Source organism: Tupaia chinensis, unplaced genomic scaffold (genome assembly GCF_000334495.1).
Source record: "Tupaia chinensis unplaced genomic scaffold, TupChi_1.0 Scaffold144010_1, whole genome shotgun sequence".
NCBI lineage: Eukaryota > Metazoa > Chordata > Mammalia > Scandentia > Tupaiidae > Tupaia > Tupaia belangeri.
The window spans coordinates 667118-679948 of NW_006203862.1; the positions used below are offsets into that span (position 1 = coordinate 667118).

General features: G+C 37.7%; 1 protein-coding gene across 1 annotated transcript in view; it reads right to left on the bottom strand.

Moving 5' to 3' along the window:
- MLIP (muscular LMNA interacting protein) overlaps positions 1 to 12831 on the bottom strand; it is a 162664-nt gene that overhangs the window by 36737 nt on the left and 113096 nt on the right. The window lies entirely within an intron of this gene.

Sequence of the window (12831 nt, forward strand, 5' to 3'; positions counted from 1 at the left end):
CCCTAGCCTCCTAGCTAGCCAACATCAAAAGCATTCACCATGGTGCCCAGCCCGTTCAGGTTGGCCTGGGATTTGAACCCAGATTTCCAGTTTGGTCCCATCTTATGCAGCAGAACCCTAGTGATTATTCCACTGCAACCATGCCTCCTTCAGAAATTTGAAAGTATTATTACAGTGATTTCTACTGACCAGTATGGCTGAGAAGCCCAAAGTCATTCTGACTTTTGATCAATTAGATGATAATCTTGTTTGTTCTTCCTTTCTAGAGACAGCAAAAGAAACAAACAAAAGAAAGCACAAAGGCTTTCTTTTTGTCCTCACTAATCTGAAAATTTACCAAAAATGTGCTTTGGTGTGGGTTTCTTTTCTTTTAGTATGGTAGAGACTTGGTGATGCTCTTAAATCTGTGAACCTCTATTTTCTCCCTTCTCTTTCTGGACGTTGGACCTCCTCTATACTCCTCTAATTATCATCTCTTTACCTTTTTCTCAACAGCTTAAGAGTTTTGTTAATTTATCCTCCAAGTAGTGACTCGGGACAGAGAGGTTTCCCAGAAATGGGATATTTTCAGTTGTGAGTCCAACTGAGGTGATTGGTCATCTCACCTCAACTTTTATATTACATTCTTCATATATTACATGTGTTCAATTTCCAAGAGCTCCTTTTATTCTCTAAGTACCCCCCCTTTTTTAGTATTGCTCTAATTTTGTGGGGGCACTATCTAATCTCTGCAAAATATTTTCTTGAGATTTTTTCCTCTCTAAGTAATGTTTCCAATACCATTTTTATCTTACTTTTTATTTTGTTTTAGTTTGGTATTTTATGTTGCAGGTCTTCTCTGGATATCCTCAATTGTCCACTAATGTCTTGGGATCAGGAATTAAAAACTCTTTGAAACTTTGAACACATGAATCAAGCTCTTTTGAATTTCACTGCATGGTATAGCCCAATCTCAATCATTTGAAGGATTTTGTTTTGTGGATTGGTCAGATTCCTCAATGAAGACCTTTATTTTTTTCTTTTAGAGAAATTTTTGTTATTGGGCTCATGTGCTCACAAGAGACAGAAAGCTATAAATGCTCCCCCCCCCACACCCCGCCACCCCTGAAGGGTTTGGCTACACTACAGTCCTCTCTCCTCCATTCTTCTCTTGGGATTTTGGACACATACACTCACACGCATGTGCACATGCACACACACACACACATACACACACACACACACGCACGAGTTTCAAGATATTAGGTCCAGGACTTGAACTGCAGTCTGCCATGTAGAGTCCAGCAATGTAACCATTATGCCATCTGCTGGTCCCTTCAACGAAGACTTTCAAGTCCTCTGGCTAAAAGATGAAGGCCTGGCTGCAGGTACTCTGAGATGTGAACAGAAGAAGACATAGGATACATCAGCAGTAAGCCTTCATATTATCACCCAGTCCCCCTGTTTGCAGTGGAATTTCACTGCCCTCCACTGTGCCAGGTGACTGCCAGGCCAGAAATTCTGTTCTTCCTCTCTCTAGCACGCGAACTATTTTCTTAAAATGGGAGAAAGTCAGTTACTGAGAAACATGAGTTGCTTAGAGCTACTGATTACATTGCTTTTAGCTGATCTTCATTTTAGCTGCCATTCCTTTACCTTTCTTTCAAGGTAAAAGGCATCTCCAAATCCTAAGCCTCTGAAAATTCTCAAGTAGAAATGGGATTGGTACTCAGCTTTTCCCATGACTGGCATAGGATGTGGCTTTCTTACATCTGTCATGCCAGCTTCTGCTCATCTAGATAGTTTCTGCATCTAAAATTCTGTTGCTATGTCACTTAGCCTTTCTTTCCATACAAAGGGACTTCACAAAGTCCATGGGAAATGGAACTAAAGTATGAATTTATTTTGTTTATAATACACATTTTCCATTAACTTTTAAAAGACTTCTCATACTTAAAAATACATCTTTACAGTAATTCTAAGGAATATTAGGAAGAGCAAAATTCAGAGATGTTGTTCAAACTACCATCCACCACTGAAAATTCTTAATAGTTTTGTTTAACAAAAATGGCACTTGAAGCCTAGGGAGATAATTATGTTATTTTCTTATGCATTACCCATATAAATCCTACTTAGGGTGTGCTGATCTTTAATATGCTGCTGAATTCTTGTTGATACTTGAGATACTTGCATTGATATTCGTAATAGAGTTTGGATTGAAGTTTTCCTTCTGTGCAGTCGCTGACAAGTTTTGAAAACAATATTACATCTGCTATAAAATAACTTGGAAGATACCTTTGTATTACTGTAGTCTATAACTGTTTTCCATAGAATTATTTTTTCCCTAAAATATTGTTAGAATTCCCCTGTAACCTAGAGCTTCTGTTCTTCTTTTGGTACCTGCATTGCTAGAGTTCATATTTTCATTTCCTTTTTTTTTCTTTTTTTAGAAAGTTATATTCCTTGGAAAGTAATATTTTTGTTAAAAAGTATTCATTTGGGAGCTGCACAATGGCACAGCAGTAAAATGCAATGCCTTGTGAGACAGATCCACATACAAAGCTTGCGGGTCCCTATCTAGAGACCTTTCCGAGTATGCCAGGCATGTGCATATGCCTGGACTCTGGGCTGGGTGGAGCTGAGGGAGAATCACGGTCAAGACCCTGTCAGAGGTGCTGGCTCTCTGTCACTGGCTCATTTACAGAATAAACTTTCAAAATCAAGAAGTCCTTTTATTTGGATTTTCAAATTCTCTGGTCTAAGATTGAGAAAGTGGCCTATATACTGCCAGTTCTTTCCATGTTTGTTTTTCATTTTTGTATCTTCTTTCTTTTAAATTGAATTATTTAGCTAACAGCTTACTATTTTATACATTTTTTCAAAGAACATATTTATATTTATGATTTTTATGGATTTTCTGCTTTCCAGTTATTTATCTTTTTCCAATCCTTATGAGTTCATTTATTTTAGTATTTTTTTTTCTTAAGCAAATAACATTTTATGGTTCTTAAATTTTCCAAACTGAAAGCTTAATTGATTGATTTTTTTTTCCTCATTCTTACTTTGCTATTTATTTCTTAAGCATCTTTAAAGTCATTTCCTTCCAAGGACTATTTAAACTGTATTCTCTAAGTTTTAATAGGCAGTAAGTGAAAAGAGGGACCAGCAAGGCATAACGGTTGCATGGCTGGACTCCCACATGGTCAACTACAGTATGAGTCTTGGGCCTGCGGGCTTGAAACTGCGGGCACATGGACATGTATGTCTAAAATCCCAAGACGAGGATGGAGGAGAAGGGATTGCAGAATGGTGATCCTCTCTGTGGGGAGAGGGGTGATTTCTTGCTTTCTGTCTGTATATCTCTGCCTCTCTCTCCAGCAAGAACATATGCCTTATAGAAAAAAGAAAAAAAAAAAACATTTAAAAAAAGTAAAGAAATAAACAAAGATAATTATTTCATTACCTTTTTTTCTAGATAGAAATTTTATTTTTTCAAGTAGAATTTCTTATTACTTTAAAAGCTTTAGTATCGGTCTTATTAAAGAGTTATATATTGTCATTATAGAATAAAATCGGAAGACATAAACAAGACAAAAAGATAATATTTAAAGATACTCTGAATTCTATGAACTTAAATCCTCCAACTCCCTTTTATTTGGGCTAGGGGTTCATTACACTTCTTGATGTCAAATTATATTACATATTCACAGTAATAAAAATAGCATGGTTTTGCCCCCAAAACAGAAATATAAATCAATGGAACATAACAGAGTTCAAAAATAAATCCATACATTATGGTTAGTCAACTCTTCTTTGACAAATGTATTAAAACACACAATTCAACAAATGGTACTGGGAAAACTAAATATTCACATGTAGAAGATAAAAATTAGATCCTATCTCATACCGTATACAAAAATCAACTAAAAATGGACTAAAGATGTAAGTGTAAGATCTGAAACCATAAAACTACAAGAGAAGACATATGGGAAAATCTTGGTATTTGTCTGGGTAATAATTATTTGACCATGACATCAAAAGTACAAGCAACAAAGCCAAAAATAGGTAAGTAGAAGGATATCATAGTAAAATTCTTGTGCACAGAAAAAGAAGCAATAAACAGTATAAAAAGGCACTCTATGAAATGAGAGAAAATATTTGCAAACCACAGATTGAATAAGGGGTTAACATCAAAAATATATAAGTGATCCATACAATTCAATAGCAAGAGGCGAAAAAAAATATTTAAAAATGGGCAAAGAGGGACCAGCAGATGGCATAACGGTTATGTTGCTGGATTCCTGTGAAGTCAATTACAGTTTGAGTTCTGGATCCAGTGGCTTAAAACTCATACAAGGAACATGTGCCTGTGCCCAAAATACTGAGAGGAGAACAGACAAGAAGGGTTTGTGGTATGGCCATTCCCCTTGGAGGGTGATTTCTTACATTCTATCTCTCTGTCTCTCTCTGGTGAGCACATACACTCTAGGAAAAATCTGGCTAAAAAATGGGCTAAGAATCTGAATAGAGGGCATATGAGTAGCCAAAAGATGCACAAAAAGCTGTTCAACATTACTAATCATCAGAGAAATGCAAATCAAAGCCATAATAAGATGTCACCTTGCTCCTGTTAGAGGGACTATTAGCAAAAGACAAAAGAAAGTGGGTGCTGAAGAGGATGTGGAAAGAGCAAATTCTCCCACATATTGGTGGAAATGTAAATTGGAACATCCACTATGGAAAATAGTATCAATGTTCCTCAAAAATGTTCTTAAAAAACTACCAGGATCGGGACCAGAAGTTGGAGTAATGGCTATGTCGCTGGACTCCCATGTAGTCAACCATGGTTCAAGTCCCGGACCTAGTGGCTTAAACTCACGCTGGGCATATGTGCATATGTGTCCAAGATCCCAAGAGGAGAATAGAGAAGGGATTGTAGCATGGTCATCCCCTCTGGGGGGTGATTTCGCACTTTCTGGCTGTCTCTCTCTCTCTGTGTTTCTGGCGAGTGCACACGCCCTATAACAAAAACCTCTACCAAACAAAGCAAAACAAAACAAAACAAAAACCTACCAGGGTCAGCAGGTTGCATGGTGGTAAGGTACTGAATCTCACACAGCCAACTCTGTGGTTCAATTTCTGGATCCAACAACTTGAAAAACATACTGGGCATGTATATGTGCATACCAAAATCCTGAGAGGAGAATGGAGGAGAAGGGACTATGGCATGGCCATCCCCCTGGTTGGAAATTTCTCACTTCTTTGTCTCTCTCCCTGTTTGGTTGGGAATTTCTCACTTCTTTGTCTCTCTCCCTGTTTCTCTGTCTCTGTGGCAAGCACATGCACCCTATAGCAAAAAATCTAAAATCATAATAATAATAGTACTACTATGTGATCCACTGATCCACTTCTGAGTATATATCCAAATATAAAAATCACTGTGTCACAGAGATATCTGTACTCCTATGTTCACTGCAGCATTATTCACAACAGCCAAGATGTGGAACAACTTAGACATCCATTGACAAGTAAAGAGATAAAGAAAATGTAGTGAGTATATACAATCAGCCTTAAAAAGAAAGAAAATCCTGCTCTTTGTAACAATATGAGTGAGCCTGCAGAATAAGAGAAATGAGCCAGACACAAAAATACAAGTATTGTATAGCCTCTCACATGTGAAATCTGAAATAGTCAGCTCACAGAAACAAAGAGCAAAAGGGTAGTTTCCAGGGAGTCGGGGAGAGAAAAATAGGGTGATGTTGGTCCAAGGGTATGAAGTTTCAGTTATGCAATGAGAAATGATTCTGGAGAGTTAATGTATAGCAATGTTATTATAATTAACAACACTTAAAATTTTCTAAGAAGGTGGATTCTAAGTGTTCTTACTACACAGTTTACAATAATGGTAACTATGAGGTGATGGATATGTTAACTTAATTATCACGATCATTTTAAATATTTCAAATACCTACATCAAAAGACAAAATTTTACATCTTAAATATATACAATGTTTAACTGTCAATTATACCACAATAAAGCTGGGAAGAAAGAGAAGTTAAAAAAAAAAGGAAATTTTATTTTGAATATCCTCTTTGATCAAAGAAGGTTCTTGGAGAAGAACAATGTTCAATTTACTGATAGCAGAGAATTAATATGTTTTCTTTCTTTCTTTTTTTTTTTAGAGGTTTTTGGTATAGGGTACGTGCACTTGCCAGAAAGAGAGGGAAAATGAGAAATCACCCACCAAGGGGAATGGTCACGCCGCAATCCCTTCTCCTCCATCCTCCTCTAGGGATCTTGGACAAGCACACACATGCGCCCGGTGTGAGTTTCAGCCACCGAGTCTGGGACTCAAACCACGGTCAACTACTTGGGAGTCCAGCGACATAGCAGTTACGTCAACTGCTGGTCCCAAATTAATGTGTTTTCTAAGTTTGCTATTAATTTATAAATTGTTCTGTATCAGAAAAATTTGTATGTACCTTGGTAGTTAATAGGTTTTCCTTTTTGACCTAATATATAGTCAATTTTTGTGAGGGTTCCACAGACACTAAACATTTTGTTTTGTTTGCATGAGAGAGTATGTGCATATGTGTATTAAATTTACTTTAGATTATCCATGTTTACCATTTTTTCTACTTATTCTATCAAAACCTGAAAAATAGGCTAATAATAGTTTGGTTTTTTTTTCTCTTTGGCTGAATGTAACGTTTATTGAGGGAGACAGAGATGTCTCAAAGAAGGAACAGGCCATTGCCCAGGGACGCAAACAACTGCTAATGAAGTGTTGTATCACAAATACATTTCAATTATTTTCTCACCCTAGCTCTTAATTTTACCTAGTGAATCTCCACATTATATTTTGATGTTTAGATATTCTAATAATTACATTTTCTCTGTAAATTGCATTTTTTTTATAAACTGTTGTTTATTTTCCTTATTTCCACTTTTTGTAAGAGTCTGTGAAGAGCAGATTTAAGACCACTCAGTGGTTGTTCCCACCTATTCAGTGGCCTGAGCAGTCGGGGCTGCAGACCAGTCTTCGGTGGCAGACTGAGCACTCCAGTCTTCCGTAGGGAACTGCTGGATGGGCACAGAGGGCACCTGCATGCCTTCAGACCAGTCTGCGACCTCAGGCTGAGTAGCAGTAAACTCAGGAGCTGGAGCAGTCCATTCACCCTGAATTCCTCCTTGGTCACAGCCTTTTCAGCTGCAGCCTTCTTCTCCTTTTCAATCTCTTCAGGATCTCTGTAGAAGTAGATATCAGGCATGACCTCCCACGGGTGTTCACAGGAGATGGTGCCACACATGTGCAGCACTTCCCTGGCCAGCATCGACCACATCAGACCCACCAAATGAGTTCCCTTGTTGTTGCATGGGATGGCAATAACCACACAGCACAGAGGAGAATCTGTGTTGCACAGGGCAATGGAAGGTAGACTAACGTAAGACGCCTCTGTGAGAGGCTGGTGGTCGGCCCTGGGATCAGTCACTGGTCTTATTTGTCCTGCATAGGAAATTTACTATCTGAACGCAAATGTCCATTGGGAAGTTTGTAACCTCTCCTTCCCATTTGTGGCACTTTGTCATTTTTCATTATTTTCAATAGGTTTTTTAAAAAGTCTTGGGTTAAAGATAAATTTGCTTATTATGCAATTTGAAAGGCTTTTTTTTCTCCCCTTTATTCCATTGATTTCCATAATAGATGACACTTTGCTGGACAAGATGATTTTTGCAACAGGTTCATAGGGCATCGTGTTTGTGCTCAAGGTTTGGGTATGAGTAGGTTTAGCCTTTACTTCTAAAATAATTCAGACTTTTGGTTGTACAGTTTTCTGCATGGCAACTCATCTGTGTCCAAGCCACCACAAAGAAAGTATCCTACAAATATGATTTTCATGGTGATTCAATGTGTAGATTCTCATGTCCTCTGCTTTTCAAAATAAAATCAGACCAGAGAATCTTCTGTTGTCAACAGAGGCACCCACGGAAAGACAGGAATGTGAAGTTTGCATGTTAAGATGGATCCCGCTCAAGAAGGGTGCTCTCTGACTCTGCATTTTGCATCCTCGGTATTCATTCTCCATTTGGTCCCAAATACACATTTGGTCACGCTTTTCACAGGTTTTAGCAATCCTTTCTCTCGTTCTGTGGTCTGGAGCTTTTGTTGTTTGTTTCTTTGTGGTTTAATAAGAATTTTGTTTTTGTTTGTCTGTTTCTTTGTTTCATCTCCTTCTTTTGCCTTCATGTGATTTCAGGATGATAAAAGGTAATTAACTTCTGATTTTGCAATTGCTGTATTTAAATACACAGAATTCACTTGTATTTTTCAAATATAAATATTCATAATGAAGCTTTTCTTTTTTTCTTTTTTTTTTAATTTTTTTGAGAGGTTTTAGCTATAGGGTGCATGCGCTCGCCAGAAAGGAAGCAAGAAATTATCCCCCCCCCCGGGGGGGATGGCCATGCTGCAATTCCTTCTCCATTCTCCTCTTGGGATCTTGGGCATGCACACACATGAGCCCGGCGTGAGTTTAAGCCACCAGGTCCAGGACTCAAACCGCTGTCAACTACATGAGAGTTCAGCAACATAGCCATTATGCCAACCGCTGATTCCCATAATGCATTTTAAAGTTTGTAAATTTTTAAAAATACTTTGCTATAAGTTAACTTGAGACCAGGACCAGCAGGCGGTATGGAAGTTAAGGTATGCATGTAGCCAACTTCATGGTGTGAAAATCAAACCTGGTGGCTTGAAAATCATGCCAACTGTGTGTATGTGCCCAAAATCCCAAGAGGAGAGTGGAAGAGGAGCTGCGGCATTGCCATCCTACCTGGACCAGGGGCGAGTGTGAGGAGAACTTCTGAATAATTCAAAATAATTTCATGGTTCTCCATCTCAAGCATGTGTGTTTCTACAACTCACTCACAGATATTGATAAAACAGCAACTTTATACCACAATTGTTCATATATTCCATTGTTTTTTTTTTTTTTGGAGAGATTTTTTTGCTATAGGGTGAGTGTGCTCGCCAGAAAGACAGAAAGAAACAGAGAGACATAAAGCAAAATATCACTGCCCCCCATGGGGGATGATAACACATGCCTGGTATGAGTTTAAGCCACTGGGTCTGGGACTCGAACCACAGTCGAGTACATGGGAGTCCAGCAACATAGCTATTACTCCAACTGCTGGTTCCTCTATTGCTTTTATACTTCCAGATTTTTCTTATAAACAGGGACTTCCTTTTTAAGATTTTTTTCTTTTTTTTAATCATTTATTTATTTTTACATATTCTCACATTTGCTTTAAATATAAAAAAAAAATTTGTTCATTCTCCACAGTTCTGTCTTGACAGTTAATAAATAACTTTCAAAATTTTTAAGACTGAACTTTAAAGATAATAAAATTCAAAATTCAAAAATTCAAAATATTTGTTATAATTTTGCTTGTAACCCTATAACAACAGAGATAGTATGGTTTTAAATAATGTTTGAGAAAATATTTTCATATCAACTACTCAATCTCTTGAAAGCAAACACCCAGCACACTAGTCACACATAAACCTCAATTCAGCCCTGCCTACCAACTATTCTATGATATACCATCTGCTAGCAAAGATCAGTCTCTTTTTCTTCCTTCAAAGTCTTCCTCAAGGTAATCCTCGGGTTATAGCTGCTCTTTTACAACCTCTACTGATTACAATGCTGGGCTGGAAAAGTCCAGGTGATCTTATGGTACGAATTCTTTCAGATAGCTTCATTCATTCATTCATTCATTCATTCATTCATTCACTTGGGGGCAGGAGAGGTTTTTGCTATAGAGTTTGTGCGCTCACCAGAAAGACAGAGAGAGACAGAAAGACAGAAAGCGCAAAATCACCCCACAGGAGGGATGGCCATGCCACAATCCCTTCTCCTCCATTCTACTCTCAGGATCTTAGGCATGCATGCACACACACACCCAGAGTGAGTTTAAGCCACCAAGTCTGGGACTTGAACCATAGTCGACTCCATGGGAGTCCAGCGACATAGCCATTACATCAACTGCTGGTCCCACAGATAGCTTCTCTAATCCTCTCTACCAAGCAGAGCTGCTTACAGTGCCAGGCCATCTTTCTAAGAGCTACTCTTGGCTTACTTGAGATCTACCCTAGTTCCACAGTTTTCTGGTTTAATCTTCAGATATGACATTCCAGTCAAAGCCCTGTCGAATAACAAATATTTCCAATTTCTGATTCAAGGCAACAGGCATTATTGAACTTATGCAAAAGCCTTCTGCCATGAAATAAGATTACTCCCAAATATTTTCCAATTCTAGAGGGGTCATGAAGGGAGAAAAGTTTATGTTTCCATTGAAAGAAAGAAAGAAACAAGAAGAAAAAACACTTTAACAAATTGCTGAACCTATCAACAGCTCAAAAGAAAGCAAAATCCTTAAATTGGAAAAATGAAGCATAGTTTAAAAAAATCAGTAATGTTTTACTCAAAAGCCGTAAAATTCTGTTTCACCAGTTTAGTCTTATGTAATTAATCTCTCTTCTGTTGAATTTGCAGTGTTATCGTGGTCCGATCTTTCCGTTTAAATCCTGGAAGTTAACACTCAATGTCATTATTGATATTGCTTGTCCCTAACATTGTGGGTCATTTTCTTGGTTGCTTTTTGTTCTCTTATTTCTGTATGTGTGCCTTTAGTTTAACTGGTAAAGCACTCCTTTCAGGACTTCTTGAAGAGCTGGTCTGGTGTTGGTTAATTCTTTCAGGTTTTGTTTATCTGAGAATGTTTTTATCTTTTCTTCCCATATGAAGGATAATCTTATCAGGTATAGTATTCTTGGCTGAAACTGTTTTTTGTTTAACACTTTGAATATATTTTCCCATTCTTTCCTTGCTTGCACTGCATCTGATGAAAGGTCTGATGTTAGCCTGATGGGATAACCTTTCTAAATAACCTGATATTACTCTCTTGCCAATTTTAGTATCTTGCCTTTGTCTGTGAATTTGGCCAATCTGGCTATGATGTGCCTTGGAGAAGATCTTTTTGGGTTTATTCTATTAGGGGTTCTTCTTTCAGGAGTCTAGATATTTGAATGCCTCTCCAGATTTGGAAAGTTTTCTTCCAGGATTTCATGGAATAGATTATCAATGCCCTTAGTTTCTTAACCTGCTGGGATACCAATTATCCAGCTGTTTTGGCACTTTATCTAATATTTCTTTATAGTATTCTCATATTTTTGGTTATTTTCTCAGTGTTTTTGGTTATTTTTCCTAGGTCGGAGATTTTGCCTTCAATATCCAAGATTCGATCTTCTAGATAAACTAATCTGCTTTTAATACTTTTGAGGGACGTTTTGATTTCCTATGTTGCAGTCTTCTCCAACAGCTCCATTTGATTCTTTTTTATGGTGTGTATTTCCTCTTTCAGATCATGCAAGAACTTCCTTACCTCCTGGAAATGGTCTCTTTTCTCCTGCATCTTCTGTAGTTTGTTGTCTTTCAGCTCTTGCATCTCGTTTAGTTTTGTCACTATGAACATTCTGAATTCTCTATCAGACATTTCCACAAGTTCCATTATACTGTCTATGTATGATAAAGAATTGTTCTTTTCCTTAGGAGAACGATATTTTCTTAGTTTCTCATATTTCTTGTGCAATGGCTTCTGCTCATTCTGTGACAAAATCTTTACTGTGTTTTTGCAATGTGGTATACAGAGAAAGAGATTATGAGTTTGGATTTATAAAAATAAGTTTCTTTATTAAAGCAGGAGGTTCAATTAGCATTGAGGATTTCAATGACCTAAGTATTCGAATTCATGGCTACTGTGTACCTAGGCCTGTCTAGACACTCAGCTTGTTGAGACTAAAGAGTAGAGTGGGAAAGTAAGGTTATTTAAAAAAATGCAAAAAGAAAAGATAATAAATAAATTTTTAAAAAATACAAAAACAACCCAAAAAAAGAAATTATTTTTAAAGGCAAAAAATGACAACTGCACAGCATGCCGTGGACATACCAGGACACACCTTAGATTTAAAATGGCTTCTGAAATTAGTAAGAGAAAGAAATGGCCCAAGGTGAAAAGTGGTTTAAACATTAAAAAAAAAAAAAAAATGAGAGAGACGAGAGAGAGAGAAAGAGAGAGAGAGGACAGAGGTCACCCAACCTTGTCTGAGTATTTTGGGAATCTTGAAGATGGGGTTTAGAGCCTAGCTTCAGTCACCTTGGTCATAGGGACTTAAAAAAAAAAATTTCCCACAGGGCATATGTTCTTGCTGAAGGCAGAGAAAAAAAAAGTGAGAAAGAATCCATAAAGGGCACAGTCACCTCATAATCCCTTCTCTTTCATTTCTCTCACCTCTGGGATGTTGAGTATACATGCACAACCACCAGCATGTTTCTTAAGCTGCTGGGTCTGTGAATAAAACTCCACAGTCAGCCATGTGGGATCCAGCCCACCTAACCACCCAAGGCATAGGCTAGCCCAACTTCCTTTATTAAAAAATCACTTACTGGGACCAGCAGATGGCATTAATGGCTATGTCCATGGACTCCCACGAAGAAGACTGTGGTTCGAGTTCCAGACCCAGCAGCTTGAAACTCAGGCAAAGCATGAGCTTGCATGCCAAAAATCTCAAGAGAATGGAGAAGGAGGGAATGCAGCATGGTCATCCCCCCTGGTGGGGAGATTTCTCATTTTCTGTCTCTCTGTTTTTCTATCTCTCTGATGAGCGTATGTGCCCTATAGCAAAAAATTCTCTCTCTAAAAAGTCATTTACTAAAAAGAATAATTTTTCTCTTATATATTTTTCCCTTAAGGCTCAAAAATGCCACATTTTTCTATATTTTATATTTAGA